Genomic DNA, 17720 nt, shown 5'->3' on the forward strand with positions numbered 1-17720 from the left:
ACCTTGCGAAAAGTAATTTCGTCAAGTATACAACCGGCAGCAAAACTACATTAGACAAATAACTTTGGATGCAAAAAAAAAATCATGGCCATAGAATCTAAAAATAAAGCCCCATCCATGTGAGCACCCATTTATCCAAAGTTATTTGTCTACATTAGTGGCGCTATTATTTTAGAATTTAACCGGCGCTATTATTTCAGTGACAGGTGACGTACGAGAAGTCCTACAATGACTTCATCGATCTCAAAATCTTCCAGCTCAACCTTTCGGCGGTGTTCACATACGTGCCTGTTTGTGAGGGTCTAAATTCATACCGTGTTTCTAAAGAAATCGTAATTAAAGCTCCTAAACTTGCTTGCATCCAGCAGAATTGATACTCTCTCCGGTCGGAATTACTTGTCAAAATATTACATGTATCTAGACGCTTTTTACACGTAGATACATCCGTATTTGGGCAAATTTAAGACAAGTAATACCGGTCTGAGCCTCGAGGGAGTACTGAAAGTAAAATCCGCATTAGTAATAATTGTCGCATGGGATCAACAATGCCTATAGGGCAGTTTACTCCATGTCGAGCCGGTGGTCACCGGAAGCCTGAACTGATCATACACCGTACGCGCACCTTAGCTAGGCTCTGGTCGTTTCCACCTGCGAATGAATTGGATCTGGACATGCACCCCACCGCCGCCTGGCATTTTGTCCACCTTGCGCTTGCTAGGATTTTTAATGTCGTGTGTGTTAGTGTTTATACATGTTTAATCTTTTTTGGCTTCTCGCAAAACAAAAATCTTTCTTTTACTTGGGATTGGAAACTTTCGCCGGTTGTGAACAAGTCCTTCTGACGTGATTATGTATTCAGTCGATCTCTAGACAACTTTTTATGTGATATTTATTGTTTAGGTGATCAAGATTTGTGTATTTTCTTAGCGTGCGTTTCTTTCCTCAATGCTTTTGCTATTGTGTAATTTCGTTTCATTTTTTTTGCATTGATGCCAACGTGGTGGTGAGCTGCAAGGCCGAATCATCGTCTTGTGACAGACAAAATTACGTAAAACCACCACAATTGAGGGACATGTTTAAGAAAACTACCTTTTTTTATTTTATTTTCAAATCACCACCGTTTTGGGGGCTGGAGGTACTCCCGTGCACTGATTTCGCAGTTGAGTGCGTTTTGATGGTAAAACTGACAAGGAGGCCCACCTGTCGGTGCCACCGTGGCGCCATGCTGGACACACTGGCCTCCTCGTCCCTTCTCTTCCGCCGTTGGTCACCCTCCTACTCCGCCTCCGTCTGCCCGCGCCGCACCTCAAGCTCGCAACACCGGCTAGCCTCTGCTCGCAACTCCGGCCGGCCATGTCTAGGGCCCCGCCTAACCTGCCCTGCCCCCGTCCCCCTTATCCCCTCCACGGGACGAGCCCTCCCCTCATCTCTCCATTTCTCTTCTCTGCAGCGCCCCCGCCCTCTCTATTCTTGGTTCCCTCCCGAAGTCCCCTCTTTTCCCCCGAGTCCCTCTCCCTTGCCCATTTTCTCCGGCGCCACACCTCAAGCTCGCAGCTCTGGCCAGTCTCTGTTGCAGCGCCGCATGAAAAGAAGCCTCTCTGTGCCTCCCTTCTGCCGCTAGCGCCCCTCGCACCTAAGCTTCCGCGGCCAACGCACTTGTGACGGTCCTTCTTCTCCAAGTCCGGCGGAGCGCCGCCTGCACTTGCGTCGCTGCTGTTGTGCCTCCCCGCCTCCGCCTCGACCACCGAGAGCTGCTCCTCGTTCCCACGAAGCCGATACCGTCGCCGCTTTGGAGATTCGCGAGCTCCAGCGCCCTCGCATCGCAAGCCTTCTCTGCCGTCCCGACCTAGCCGTCGCTAGCGTTCTCCAGCGACGGATCCGCGACATTCAATTTTGATGGGAAATCGCACGGGGAGCGGCATGGGAGGTAGGAGATTCCGTCAGAGGGCTTCGGGAAGGCAGGTGCAGGTGGTCGTTGCCGTCGCAGCACCTGCATGGAGAGAGGTGGGGGATGGGAGAGAGGAGAGAAGATGTGAGAGATAAAAGAGGAGGGGAGGGAAGGAGGAGGACCACGGGGAGGGAAGGAGCTGCTCCAGCGCCCGTGGGGTGGGGGAGACAGGCAGCGCCCCGTGCGGACCTTCTGCGGAAGTAGGCGCGGGGGGGGGGGGGGTGTTGGGTGGGCAGAGAGAGGATAACGACAGGAAATAGGACAACATGTCCAGCGTGGCACCACGATGGCACTGACAAGTGGGCCCTCTCGTCAGTTTTACTGTCAAAACACACTCAACTGCGAAATCAGTGCGCGGGAGTACCTCCGGTCCCCAAAACGGTGGTGATTTGATTTTTTTTAAAGGTAGTTTTCCTAGATATGTGCCTCAATTGTGGTGGTTTTGCGTAATTTTCTCTCTTGCGGCACCGGCTGCAGAACCGAGCGAGAAAATTTTGTGAGTATTTACGAGCATGTGTGTTCATCATGAAAGTCTCTAAATTTGGATTGACCTGTTGTTTGGCGAGGAAGCCCTTGCGAACCCATAGGCCATAGGCAGACATATATGACACCTTTGTTAGGATTTTAGCTCAACACTTTACAACAACCGTAGATGTACTGTCAGTTTGACGTACTCTGGTTGTAGCTACATCTTCCGTACAAAAATCGGACATAAAAAGATGTACAATGACAAATAATGAAACCCGTGTCCTGAATTGCATGACAGAACCTAGTGGATGTAACTAGCTTATTAACCGGCACCGATGCAAACGGAATCCCGTAAATAACCCATTTCTCAAGCAAAAATGATTTGAGAACTAAACTAGAAGCTGACGTTTCTCGCTACCCAGTTTGCATATCTACTAACCAGGATGGTCAGGACGACGACAACAAAATTGAGCCAGACAAAAAAACAAAAAGGAGAGCTTGGTTCCAATGGTTGAAAATGATTTGAGAACAAAGAAAGCTATTCGTTAAATTTAGATCCAATGGTTGAAAAAGTCGAATTGAGATTGAAAAACATTGGCCTGCTGCTAGTGGAGCATTGGACCTTTTTCCCAGCATTCATCTTTTTGCCGGTCTTTTCCCCTACCGGCCGAGCTTGGTTCAACGACTTCCTAGCCCCCGTACGTGCGCAACGGGCTCGCGTGCGTACGTGCATCCATCGTGTATTATATTAATCTGAAGGAAAACCAAATAAATTCCCAGTGCCCTTGCTTGACCCTAACCCTCTCTTTCGTAGAAAAAAAAAAGATTTGCTTTTTTCTTTTCTCCTCTCCAACGATAAGCATTAGCTCCTGGCTCTGTCAGTCCGGTGGCCTCCTCCTGAGAGAATTATCAGTGCTCCCAACCTCTTAGGTGCTAGCGTACTCCACTAAAAAGTTTTTAATTTGTTTGAAATAAATTGAGTGGGTTCATAAGATCTCCTGCCGCTTTGCAAAGTTTCAAACCCAAATTCATTATGTGCGTAGAGAAACAAAAAAACAAATCCTGATGCGAATAGGTCACGGAAAGACAAAAACACAAAAGACAAAATTCCTGACACTATTCATGCTTGCATTTGTCTTTTTTGTTTCTCTATGCATATAATGAATTTGGGTTTGAAACTTTGCAAGATGGTAGACACACATCTTATGAACCTACTCAATTTATTTTGAAATTTTCGAAAAAAATTTAGAGGTGCGCACGGTAGCACCTAAGGGGTTGGGAGCGGTAGATATTCTCTCGCCTCCTCCTGCGTCTAAATCCAAATCAAAATGTTGGCTGGAGCCATAGCTTCTCGTAGAAGCTGGGCAAATTAATACAGACAGAAATATCATTTCAAAATTCCGGGTTTTGATTAGGTGTCCATATCAGCTATATACGGCGACAGCTTGATCTTTCTCCTAAATTTGTTTCTTGTATATACAACTAATTAAATGAACTTTCCGTTGAGCATGCGTGCGGCGAGTTTATTTTCCTCTTTGACGGAAAAGGTTCTGCACTTGTATCACGGTAGAACAAATATATAATTTGCGTACAGGAAAGTCTAAAAGTTACCCGCAAAAAGAAAAGGAAGTTCTAAAAGTAAAGTGCGACAATTTTAATTACCACACGTGTATGTCCAGTCTCTTTTACGTGGTCCTCGCTTTTCCTGCAAGCAATCGACATGTAGCATCTGTATTTCGTTGCGAAATCCAACGACTAAATTCAAGCCCGACATTTCCAACGACACCTCTTCCGCACCTATTTTATGTTCGTATACTCTAATAGTTTACCAAACATCGCGTGCTCAGTTGTGAGAAGTGGAGTTGGTGTTCGATTTATCGTCTAGAAGAAGACGATTTCCCTGGCCGGCCTCCAACTCCAAGTAAGCAAAGGCGGCAACTTTGAATTACAGGGTCTATATATCAACGGTACTTTAGTGCCCCCCAAAAAGAAAAAAAAAGCCGGTAACTTTAGTGCCTCCATTGTGGAAAAAAAAACCCATGTACGTAGAAAACTTGGAAGCATCACCGGAGTAATTTTTTTGTTAGGCCGCTCTGTAAGTAAAGTGTGACAATTCATGATTTTACGTAAAACTTGTACCGTCAGAATTATCGCCGAGTTAGAGTTTTCAACTTACAGGTGAAATCCGAGGAATTAGGTCCCTGATTTCACACAGACGCTTCCTTGATTTCGCAGATTGTGTGGAGTATACAACATAAAGGGGTGGGTACTTTTGGCCAGAAAACGAACCGTACCGAACCCATATAAATCGAACCTTATCGAACTTTAGTGCCTCCATTGCGGAAAAAAAAACCATGTAGAAAACTTTCTTCTTTGCTTCGCCGAAGCTCTCAAAATCTTGGAAGCATCACCGGACTATTCTTTTTGTTAGGCCGCTCTATAAGTAATTTGTGATAGATAATGATTCAGTGTAAAACTTGTACTGACAGAATTATGGCTGAGTTAGAGTTTACACCTTACACATGAAATCTGAGGAATTAGGCCCCTAATTTCACACAGATGCGACCTTGATTTGGCAGATTGCGTAGAGTATACAACATACAGGGGTGGGCAGTTTTGACAAAAAAACGGAATCACACCGAACCCATACAGACCGAATTGTCAGTCTATTTAGGTACCAGGTTTCGGATTGGGTTCTTATTTCTGACACGAGTAGACCACATAAACTGAAATTTCTGTAAAATCATTAAGCACATGAGCAATTGAGTCTAGTTAACTATTTATGTGTTGTTGCATGCATTCTCAACTATTTATGATTGCCTGATGGTTATTTATTATATGTTGTTGCTATTTTTTATTGCTTCATTAATTTGTTATGTTTAATCTACTTTCATCTAAAAAAATCAAGGTGCAATAAGGGTCTCTATATATTTCGGTCCGAATAGACCAAACCTAATTAAATGGTAAATTGAGTTTGGTTCTTGTTTTTCCTTCAGGAGTTTGGTTATCATTTTTAGAAATCTGAAATACCCTAACACCAACTAGACCAAACCAAAAAGACCGAATGTCCAGGCCTACAACTATTTTTTTACCATGTAACAGTAGGAGAGTCTCCTACCGTAGATATATTAGCACACAAACCAAAGTTATTACTCCCTCCATTCCACAAAATATCTCATATAATTTTTTTTCTCGTTTATTCCATAATATACCTCGTTTTCTCTTGGCTCCCGCACCTTGCCAATAACTGCTCACGGTCATTTACTTTTAATTTAATATGAATGATCAGGTACTAGAAACGAGAACTGTCTTGGACTCTTGGTCCAAGTGCACAAATCTATATGAGATATTGTATGAAATGGATGAGTAGATGATTACAGTGGTGTGAGGCCTACAACCATTCATGAGGGAAACATTTTTCCTAGTGTTAGATTTCTTTTGGTGGTACATAATGATTCGGCCTTTCGAGACCTGTGACTATTGCTTAGTTGTTTTTTTGTATGATACTCAACAATAATATAATTGTTATGTACACCATTAGATGCAGAGGCCGAGAGGCTTGAGAGGCTAAGACTGAGAGATCACCCTCCTTTTGTAAACAAGCCAAAAAATACGAACCACAGTATACTCTCTCCGTCCCATATTAAGTGAATCAAAATTTTTCAAATATGGATGTATCTATATGCAAAAAACGTTTAGATACATGTAATATTTCGATACTTAATATGGGACGGAAGGAGTATATAGCTTATACCAATAATTAACCAACGAGAAACTTTCTGAAGTGGCGAAAACAAAACAGCAAGAATTTGTAGCGGGTATAAACTTGCTTGCCCTCAAACAGACGTTTATCCCTCCAAGCAAGCAATGGCACTGCCATCTTTTTTTTCTTTTACCAAAAGACTAGTCGCTTTTTACTCGTCAACGATGATAGCCCGTTGCGTAGCATCAGATTCACGACGCACCTGCAACAATGAGCAAGTTGCGTGGAACGTCGATCGCCTTAATGTTGCATTCTGGCAGTCGGCCGGCAGATGATAGTGTCTACCAATAACATGTACGGAGTACTATCCAAATTGCATTCTGGCAGATGAATTTGGTTTCCTATCAACCTCCGTGACACCATCGCATCACGCTAATTTTATGAGAAAAAAAACGTCAAATCATGCGCGCGCACACTTTGAATAAACCCTTTGCTAATTATCGACCGAAAACTCCCGACCGCGCGCCCCTGACAAAACAGCGCATACGGTTTCCCCGAAGAAACACTTGCGGTTTTCACAGGAGGCCGTTGCCCAAGGATGACTGACGCCAATGGCAATTTGCGTGGAACGTGCGCGGACTGGTCCGGAAGTGTTCAACGAACGGCCGCCCGGGAGCCTGGGACTGGGAGAACGTGGGAGAAGCGCCGAGACGACGGAAGAGCTCGCTCCCGGCCAAAAGGCCGCCGCGCGGCGCGTTGAACCCCCCGAAATCCAATCATGCATCCAAATCGGCCGCGTTGGCATGCATCCCCCATGTGGCGGCCGGCCGGCGCCAGCACAGCATGCATGCTGTACGACGTACGTACAGCGAGCTTTGTTAGCTTTTCGACACACGCGCGCGCGTGTATCATTGCGAGTCGTTACTCCGCTGACCAGAGAGAGACAAGAGTCGGGTGCCAAACCTGTTTAGGCCCCGTTTGGATTGCAGTATTTTCATAGAAAAAACATAGGATGTGTGATTCCTATGGAATTGAAACATTTGGACCGTTTGGAATGTAGGAATGGGTATGGGAACTTTACAGGATAGGAATTCATTTCCTTTGCTTTCACGGGAATTCCATGGGAATATAAACATCCACTAGCATCTCATTTTTTCACTCGCGCGCGCAAGACTAGGAAGCTTGTGAGTGCCGATGCATGTGAGCTGTGGCATGCAGAGCGCGTCATGGCGTGGGAACTGGGGAAGAACGGCAGCACCAGCCCGTACTAGTAGAGGAGAAAGTAGCCCGTACTGGAGGAGAAAGTAAGAGAGAGGAAGAGGGGGAGGGGGGAAGAGAGAGGAGAGAGAGATTAGTTGAAGATATGCCAATTAATAAAATATATGACGGTTATTCTATCAACTTGATTAGGAAATATGTCGATAATTTTACTATATTTTTCATGTGTTCCAAACTTTCATTACAAGTTTTTTATCATTATCTAATACAGGGAAAATGAAATGATTAATTTTAACCATATTTTATGCTTATGTAGATATATTCCTGTGTTTTCAGTTTCCTGAGTTCCAAACATGTTTTTGTAAAACTTTTCTGTGTTTTTGATTCCTCTGTTTTGCACATGCATTCCTTTCCTATCCTTGTGTTTTTTTTTTCTATTCCTGTGTTTTGAATTCCTGTGTTCCAATCCGTTTGTCGAGTGTTTACTAGTCTGACATCCTGTTCGCAAATTGCAAGTCAGGGTGGGCGTCGGGTTAGACCGAACCGATCGGTTCGGTTCCTTGGGTTTTTAAGAAATTCGGTTCCTGGAAAAAAGCGACCGATCGGTTCCTTCTGGATCTGCTAACCGAAAATTCGGTTACTCTAAATTTCGGTTCGGTTCTCGGTTTTAACCGAACAAAACTGAAACATGTAAAAAATGATAGAAGAAAGGGCGCCGATGTTCCTCGATAGAGGTCGCTGCAGGCGCGCTGCTTCCTAGTCTGATGGCCGCCGATGCGCCATGCCAGCTGCTGTAGCTTGTAGGGAGATGGAGGTGGGGGACGGGGATGAGTTGATGGAGGCGAGCTGAGGACGGGATTGAGGCCAGAGAGGAGTTGGTGTGGCGCCGCCGGCCACTGGGAGATCAGGAGACGAGAGGTCGATGGAGTAGAGATCGGGAGAAGAGGAGGGAAATCGTGAGAGAGGGAAGGGTCGGGCTGGTTGAGCTAGGGTTTGGGACTTGGGAGAACGACACGAGGAGAGGATCAGGACTCGGGAGGGAGACATGGAGTTGGCGTACGTCTCGTTGTCGGGCAGGGAATCGGGAGGCTGGGCTGGATTGGATAATAGCTGTGGCTTGATGGGCTGGGCTGAATTTTAATGGGCCTATTAATTAATATTGTTCGGTCAGTTCGGGTAATTTCGGTTAACCGAGGCCCGTGACCGAACTGACCGAAAATAGATTGGTTCTTTGGAATTCAAAACCGAGTTTCTAATCGGTTTTTCGGTTTCGGATCCATCGGTTTCTGTTTCCGGTTCTTCGGGTCTCGGTCTCAGTTTCTCGGTTTTTATACCCACCCTGAATTGCAAGTGCTGAACGGGCTGGAGCTTGTCCGAACCGAACGAACATCCGACCGACCCTTGGATGGCATCTGGTGCGGAGCTCAGCGTACAATTCCTCTGTCGCGACAGTTTTATTTTAGATCAAGTTTTTTTTTTCCAGAATCACACGCAACTTTATTCAAACTCGGAAACCATTACGGATACCGTGCTTCGGATCTTAGACGGAAAACTACAAAGTAACTCTTATGACACGGATACAGTGCTTCACATGTAACATATTCTCAATTGTATCAACCTTTGCAACACAAAATATTCTCCAAGTTTCAGTGAAAAGGAGAACAATTAGAATGGACCGGCAACATCGCCACTCGTAGCCATGCACGAACTTGACTATCTTTAGATATTTCAAAAAAAAAAACCTTTAGTCGCCCCTCTAAAACGATGAGAAGCCGTAAGCGTTGAATGTAGTTGGGCCGGTATTGATACCCTAAAGATACATGTGGTCAAATCACAAGATTTTCGTGAGAACACCAGAGAATGACTCCAAAGCCACATAACATCAGACCAACAAAATCATCATGACACACTGACAAAGACTCATCTAATCTATATGAACGGATCTGTGAGGATACACACTCAAAATCCGCATGATCGGACACATCGAATATGTGGGAGTAAAATTCTCTAGCCCCGTGGCATTGCCCAAAAAGGCACCACCGCACAGAGGAAGAACCTGTTAGAATTCGGTGGGCCTGATCAGCCTAAACCCAAGCTTTAATAAATTTTGAAAATCTCAAAAGCCCATGAGAGGAGTGGAAATGGGAATACTATCACCTTGCTAGTTTAGAGTGAGTAAGACCAACATATAAGGGATGTTGTTTCTCACCTAGTAAGCAAGTGAGCAAAGGGAAATCCCCACGCGCGCTCCTCCTCCTCCGCTCGCCTCGCCACGACGCGCGCGCCACGTTTCGTGGATCGAGTTCGAGGCCAAGCCGTGTCGGTGCGGGGCCGGGCTTCTTATCTTTTTGTCACGCGCGTGAGGTATTTTTGAAATCTGTTACGGACGTGTGCAGATTTTGTGAAGTCGGAGGTTTCCTAAAGCAAATCGACCTATACCTGCGTGACTATATATACAGCCGCCCCGTCCCTCGGTACGCAACACAACCGAGTTAGCGTTTCGCCTGCCTCTCGCTCATGCGCCGTCTTCGTAGTCTACTCCATCCCGAGCGCCAGCGTGCACCGGCGAACGGGAGAGCAGGTCTCCGGAACCTTTCGCCTTTGCGATCCTGTACGGGAGAGGACGAATAAGGTTTTTAGGAAGCGCTCCGCGCGACTGCTTGCTTCCGCCACCACGGGTCGTCTACTGTCCAAGTCGGGCGGTGCTACGTGCCGCCGTCTTCGTCACCAGTAACGTCGTCAAGTCAACTCGATCGTCATCACAGCTTCTTCCTCTTCATCGAAGCAGTACGTAATCCGTGATCCAATCTACAGTTTAGCGATGATCTGCGAGTTCATATTGCTCTTCATTGAACTGTTAAATACTTCTAGTATTTTCGAGATGCATGTGTTAGTTGCTACCGTCGTCATGATCTATATTCTGGAATTACTCATTAAATTGTTTTTCTCGAAGAAATTGCTTAATTTTCTAACATAACCTGAGTATCTTTATTCTCGACGGCATCGCACCCTCCGCCGTAGTGTTGCCAATGAAAATCACAAAACTCGTAAAACTAAAAAAATTTCAAAGCGTCTAGGAGCACCCGAGGTTCCCCCCACCTTACGGCGCCAAGATGGCGAGGGGAACCGGCAAATCCTGACGGTGCGCTACCTCAAAACCCTAAAACCCTGTAACCCTAAGTTTCTCCGTCCGTCTCCGTGGCACGTCGAATACTATTTCTGCCAGTGGCCATCAAGTTTTTTATTTGAACCGTTCTCAATGTGGCTCCATCAGGAGCAGTGTTTTCCGGTTTTCATTTTGGAGAAAGGCTTTTGTACACACACTGAGTTGAGTTGGGCCACGTAGAATGAATGAAGCCCACTTGCGGCCTGACGCGAGGCTGAACTGGAGCCGGGAACGGCGGGAGCGACAGTCTCGATGGTTTAGTGACACATCGGCTACGGAGGTTTGATCCTACCAGTTTACAAGCTTCCTCGCTGCAGCATGATTCGTCCCTTCGGGGACATCCGATAAAATTGGAACAAAGCGGAGAAAATTAGCATGCCCCCGCGCAAGGATGACACGCACAAATCGAGAAATGATCCTTTTTTTTTAGATTTTGCGCGGTGGTTATTTTCTCTCGCGGATATGCCCCTGAAGCCTTTTCTTTCTCGTCCTTGTGTCTTTTCTTCTCTTAGAGAAAGATCCTCGCTTCTGTGTGCTTTTTATGTTCTCTCAGCCTCATGGAGCCTTCCGTTCTCGCCATTGTCTTACCAATTGGTCCTTACTGTTTTATTAAGTCCATATGTTACGAAAATCCTAGCAAAGCTTACTGGGTTCTGCAACATTTCTTCGAGCCTGTTATTACGTCCTTGCCAATCAGACCTCAAAAAGATATTCACCAAGGAACAGAGAAATGCACGTGATCCATTATCTTCGCGGAAGATTCCCAGGATAGATATTTCCAATGCAAGAAAGCATGAGATCTGTTATTTAGTTATGTTAGGGACATATACAAAGAAAAAGAACCAGTGCTCACTCAGCACTCAATGAACAAATTTTAATTAAAAATACATTTCATTGCATGTATCTTGAAAGCACTACCATCATTTGAATTGTTCAGCAGAGGTAGCTAAACATGAACGAAAGGTCTCCAGCACAGGCTCTTGGCCTTCAAATATATAAAATGTAGCAGGAAATCTCCAAGATATTCTTTAAGAAAAAAAGAAAAATCTCCAAGACAAGGTTCTGCTACCATTTTCCAGAAGCTAGAATGAGAAAGATTTGGCATAAAAAACCATCAGAACTGGGAGTCTGAGAATATATGAAAAGAATAACCACTCACCAACCAAGATGATTTCAGTTCGTATATTTATCATATCTTGTATTGTATCGGGAATAGGTACACAATTCATTGAAAAAATACACTATTTATATATGCATCATTTGACTATATACACTTAAGGAAAGCTTTAGTTGGATCTATCGACGCTCCAACCATAAAAGCTGTGGTTGCCATGTACACCATATACTTTTTTGTTTCAAACTTCTTACTGAGCAGTCAGTCAGTCATATCTGAGATCAGAGTAACTAAAATTACTGATCTTCACAACCAGATAAGTAAGGACGGAGCCAAAATGGAGGCTCAGTGAAGAAATGATGGGGCACGTGAAAATAAAAAGCATACCCGGCCAATCGACAAGCAGCAGCATTTGATTCTGCCGAAATGATCCGTACTACGTAACGTGGGGGTTTCAGTAATGCCTTCAACTCTTCTATTTCTGGGCATGGAATGAGTGAACAGCAGAGGAAATAGGTGCGACTCCAGTATGATAGTAATTGGTTGATGGCTCTCAGCAATTCTGATCCCTTCACGACAAGCAGCTGCAAAAGTAATGCCAGCCATCTTCTATATTTAAGTAGGAGAAACCTACTATTTGATTTCTTTCAACATGCAAGCATGCCAAATCATCACACCATTAATTTGTTCACACCTATTTAGTGGAAAACTCATATTTTTTGCACATGCATGCATGTTACTTTTCATCAAGCTATTTTTACTAAGTGAAGAATCTATAATCTATCATGCACTCCACATCATCACACCATTAATTTGTTCACATCTATATAGTGAAAAACTCATATTTTTTGCACATGCATGCATGCTATTTTTCATCGAGCTATTTTCACTAAGTGAAAAATCTATAATCTATCATACAATTTCATTATACACATTTATACATTTTCACTAGATACTTTTTTGTTGCTATTTTTCACTCATGTATGTTCTCAACAATGTGTGTTCACGTATGTTAACTAAAAATTTCCGCAACAACGTGCGGGACATCATCTAATTCTATAAATTTTTGCACCGACGAATTTCGCCGTGTTGTCATTCCTAATCAGCACCGCTACACCACCTTCAGTGCCATCTTGTTCAATAAAAGAACCCAGGTTCAACCTAAGTATCACCGGATCTGGTTGGTATACTTCTGATGCAGGCCTCATTCCTTCGATATTGACACTGGGCAGCACTGCGACATGACATAGACTTTCATGCATATGTAGTTTCCACCTGGAAATGACACAAACGTTATAAAAGAACTAACCTTCTCTATTTTGCGACAGCATCTGTGGAGTGAATTTTTCAGGACCAGGTTGGTGTGCATGTAGTACTCCGGTCACAGGTGTACCATAGTTTCTCTGTTCCAGCTCCTGTGGAGGAACAGTATTCTGCATCAACTCATGTGGAGCCACTTGCCCTGATCCAGGTGTATACAGAGACAGTAGTGCAGATGCCGGTGCTGGAAAAACATCAATGTTAGACAACACATACCCCCAACAGTCGAACGAAGATATTGCTGCAATATAGTTTGTTTCTTCTCATGATTGGTTTTATTTCGTACAGGAGAGAATATTGCAAGAGAAAACTAAGGAATAATGCAACCAGTTAGTCATACTTTACTTCAAGCGGTCAAATTTATGCATTTGCATAAACGGTACTGTTAATAAGAGGGGCAACGAAGGTAGACATCTGCAGCAGCATCTTTTATGTGGGCATAGCTGGACCAGAAATGTTTTAAGCGAACTAGAAAAAAGTTTCACTGGATCCTGTTCCTTTGCCCTCGTAGGACCCATATGCCACGGTTGCTTGATCATGCATATATTCAAGTAGAAAACATACATAAAAGTGTATCTCTGAATAATCTCATAATATGTATGGAGAAATGGCTGAAACAGTGCCACGACTTGATACTAAATCATAAATCTGAATAACAGAATAAGGGCATTTAAGGTTAACCAGGTATCTAGATATATTTGGCAACAATAGCATTGTATTACAAAAAAATAAATTAAATCAACATAGGAGACGTGAGGCATACTACGGTACGGAGCAAGATAGTTGTCAGCACTAATTATAATTAAACAGGTGAAGCTTACAAGGCATCAGAATTTCGTTTTCTCATTATGAACTTTCATGTAAATTAGGACAAACAACACAAACCATTTGTACGTGACAAATGTTGGGTAACCCAACAGGAAATGGTACTAACCAACAGGAAAATTATAGCGCGGGTCATTTGCTGAAGCAGGAGCCAGGCTAAAAGCTGATGTTTGGTTAAATGTTCGAGCATGTCTGACAGGAAAATTGATCACTACATACATGAGACATGATGATTAGTGTAACTGCACACTTACATGACAAAACTGTAGAGTAAGAAAGAAGGAAACATTTACTAACCAGCATTCGAATCTATCTGCTGCGGAGGAAATGTCATGGCAGGAATCCTCGAACCAGGAGCAGATGATTGCTTAAGCATCGCAGAATGTCTGAGCACTGCACACATGAGACATGATGATCAGGATAAAGACATACTTAAGCTACATAAATGTATAGAAGCAAACAAGAAGATTTACTCACCATCATTTGAGTTTGCTTGCATTGGAGTAAATGTTGCTCCAGGAATCGTCGAGCTAGAAACAGATAATTGATTAAGCACCGGAGCATCTCTTAGCACTGCACACATGCAACATAATGATTATTCAAAATTCATGGTTCAAACAGAAGTAAAACACAGAATCTAGCTATAAAATCACTACTTGCTTCATGAATTGTTGTCATCATTCAAGAATATGTACTAGAATGGAGTGCTTGCATGTAACAGAGTTCAACTGTTCAGCTGGATCTCAAACGTGTTGTTCAGAAATAGCATAGAGCTACGTCATAAATATGTTATTTGTTTGATATAATCAGAAAATAAAATTATTTCAACTAGATCAGTGCAAAACTTTGAATTCTGTATTTGCATCTATTCAGATGGAGTACGAGAGTAAGCGTTAGATACATGACGAGGAGCGACAAACAGAAACCTTGCCAACAAGTATATCTACCATAGGTGTACGTTGACTGCAGAATACTTGCTGAATAAACGAGGCCATGGCAAGTTGTTAACTTTAGTTTCTCCTAGCAAACATTCATCTTAGAAAGCCTTTTCTGATAGAGTAGATAGAAGTTTGAGAAATAATGAATTATCTGAAAGACAGGGTAAGAAAATTGTATGCATAAGGCATTTTTCATTGAAGATAAGCATGGTAGTAGAAAAAATAATCCATAACTGACAAAAATGTAGAGCAAGAAAGCAGGAAACATTTACTAACCAGCGTTCAAATTTGTCTGCTGCGGAGGAAATGTCATGGCAGTAATCTTTGAACCAGGAGCAGATGATTGATTAAGCATTGTGTAAGACCCGGGACCGGAATTATACAATTTAGCCCTAGATTGCTAACCTTTGCATAATTCAAGTCTCAGGTTCTTAACCTACGATAAACACATCAATACATACACGCATTAATGTGCTCATCGCAGGATTTTGCAACATGAATATCATCACCAAAACTCTACAGAAGAGAGTAATTACAAAGCTCATACAAGGAGCAGAATAACAAATATTACAAAGAGAGGACACATGTCCCAACATTACATCATTACATCAGCGGAAGTCGAATTATGCCCGAGTACGGACAAGAATACAACATGGCCTGAAGAGGCTGGAAGCTGGAAAGAAACCCGCCACGAGTCTCAGAACCCTGATCTGGATCTCCTGGCTAAACATCGAATCCAACGTCGTGCTCCACGAAGAAGCTAGCGGCTCACCTGCTCTGCTGGAACTTCTGAAAAAAACAACGTTGCAAAGCAACTGAGTACAAAGTACTCGCAAGACTTACGGGGAGATCTATGCTAGTATGCAACATGTTTCAAAGGACGTAAAGTGGGGTTATGCAGCTCCAGATATCTGGAGAGACACTCTAATAACAACGTCTAATGAGAGGATGAGAAGCGTCTACTAACCGAGGTGATTAACCTATTTACTAAACACCAAAACAACACAATCCTCGTATCACCCCCTCAACACCCTGTGAGGAAGCAATCCAAAGGAAACTCACACTTAAGCAGTTTTAAGCATATCCATGATTAAGGCTAATTACTACTCAAGTTTATGAGATTAAGTTGATTAAAATGATTAAGTTCTCTATGATCAAGTAATGACCAACCAAGTCGTCCATAACCGCGAACACGGCTTTCCGAAAGATTTATCCTTGCAGGGTGCACCAATTTACCCGTACACGTTTGACCAACCCACGAATACCAAGCGTGCTCACACCAAATGTGCGCTGGCTGGATTGAGCGACACGACGTTTCCAAGTTCCACAACTAATCCAGGGGGACCACCCAATTGAGTCTATCCGAAACGAGAGCCCGGCCGAAGTGTTGTACGGACTCAAGAGTTGCGTGGACAGTTGGTAGCGGTTCAGAGCCCGCAGGATGACCACTCCAGGCTAGTACCGCAATCCTATATGAATGCAAAGTCATCAACAAGTCTCCACAATCTCTGTGTGCATGCAATGCAAATGCCAAATGGAACTCCTGAACTATGTGGCCCCTGGAAGAGCTGAGGATCAAGTACTAAGTCGAGGGGGAATCCATATCTTCTCCCACGAGCTGTTAGCACGAAGTTTCTTGTATCGGCGAAAACGAGAACTCAGTCCTTAGGTCGGCGCAAATGGAACAAATCACCAATGCGTTAGAGCACGGCCTCCCATCGTTGCCTTGTTACAGTTAAATATCATATCACAGTTTTAAGAATTGCAGTTTAAATACAGGAAGTAGCATGTGAATGTAGCAATTGTGAAACCCAAAGTAAGGACACTAGACTAGCAGTCTAAGGAAAACTTCTAGTGACCAACTAGGACAATAACAAACATGTGACATGGTAATAGGATAAGGAACCAGACAACAGGCATTTGAATAGAGCTGACTAAAGCTATGCAATCCTAATGGCATCGTGACAAGATTGAGATCGTAACTTAATGCAAGATTAAGGGAGAGGCAATATGTATAATCAACATGGTCAAGGAATGGCTACTTGCCTGGAGTACTCAATTGCCCGGAATTGAGCAAGAATCCTGGAAGAAGAACACAACTATAGTCGTCGTCGTAGGAACCGGAGACTAACGAAAAAAAAGCAAATACACCACATAAAAGGAAAGTATAAGCATACAAGATACACAAGGTAATTGATATGCGCAATCAAAGAATGATGCGTGGCATATAGGGATGATGCATGACATATTAAGGATTTCGAAAGTAAATCCGATATATAATTTACCAAGTTAAATGGAGTCCGAAAATAATACACATAACATCTATACAGCTCCATATGCAAGGAATAGAGTTTAATGGATTAACTACAATCAACATTATAGTTGTATTATCATGCATGAGAATGACATGGATAGGTGCAACACATGATTTAACAAGAATAACACAAAGATCCGACTAGGTCGGGGTGCACACGCTAACGGCAGCAAGGTACCTGCAACTATCGATAATATCGATACATACACGACATCTCATACAACACATGCATATCACCGATCGCAACCTACGAGTCTACGCCAAAGGACGGTGGCTTCACGGGACGGTCGCTCGTTATACCTTGGATACGTGCGGCGTCGCGATGTAGAGAAAGTAGCCGACGTAGACGAAGTAGTCGTACACGTTGTAGCCGTCGTAGGCGAAGTAGTCGTTCAAGGCTCCGACTTCGTGGTTCGTCGGTCGTCGCGGCGCACAAGGTCTTGGGCAGCGGCGCAACGAAGCACTCGCGGAGCAGCGGCAACACATCACAGCAGCGAGCAGTAGCACCAACAGTAGCATGCAGCAACGAGTACACGGATGCGCTGACCAGCAGGGCCCACAAGTAAGGGAAACAATTTCCAGAAAAACAGAAAAGAAAGGAAAGAACGGTTCACCCATCTCAAGCAGGAGTTCATCAGTTGCGCACTCAAGATGTTGTTGCAGCTCAGGTGGAGATATTTGCTAAACAACTAACTCAGATGATGAC

At 43.7% G+C, this 17720-nt stretch overlaps 1 non-coding gene across 1 annotated transcript; it reads left to right on the top strand.

Moving 5' to 3' along the window:
- Nucleotides 1-10828: 10828 nt before the first annotated feature.
- LOC112269032 lies at nucleotides 10829-10930 on the top strand. The gene has a single exon (XR_002960623.1). It is a non-coding gene; the product is annotated as a U6 spliceosomal RNA (small nuclear RNA).
- The last annotated feature ends 6790 nt before the right edge of the window (nucleotides 10931-17720 follow it).

The sequence above is a fragment of the Brachypodium distachyon genome, chromosome 4 (genome assembly GCF_000005505.3).
Source record: "Brachypodium distachyon strain Bd21 chromosome 4, Brachypodium_distachyon_v3.0, whole genome shotgun sequence".
NCBI classification, from domain to species: Eukaryota; Viridiplantae; Streptophyta; class Magnoliopsida; order Poales; family Poaceae; genus Brachypodium; species Brachypodium distachyon.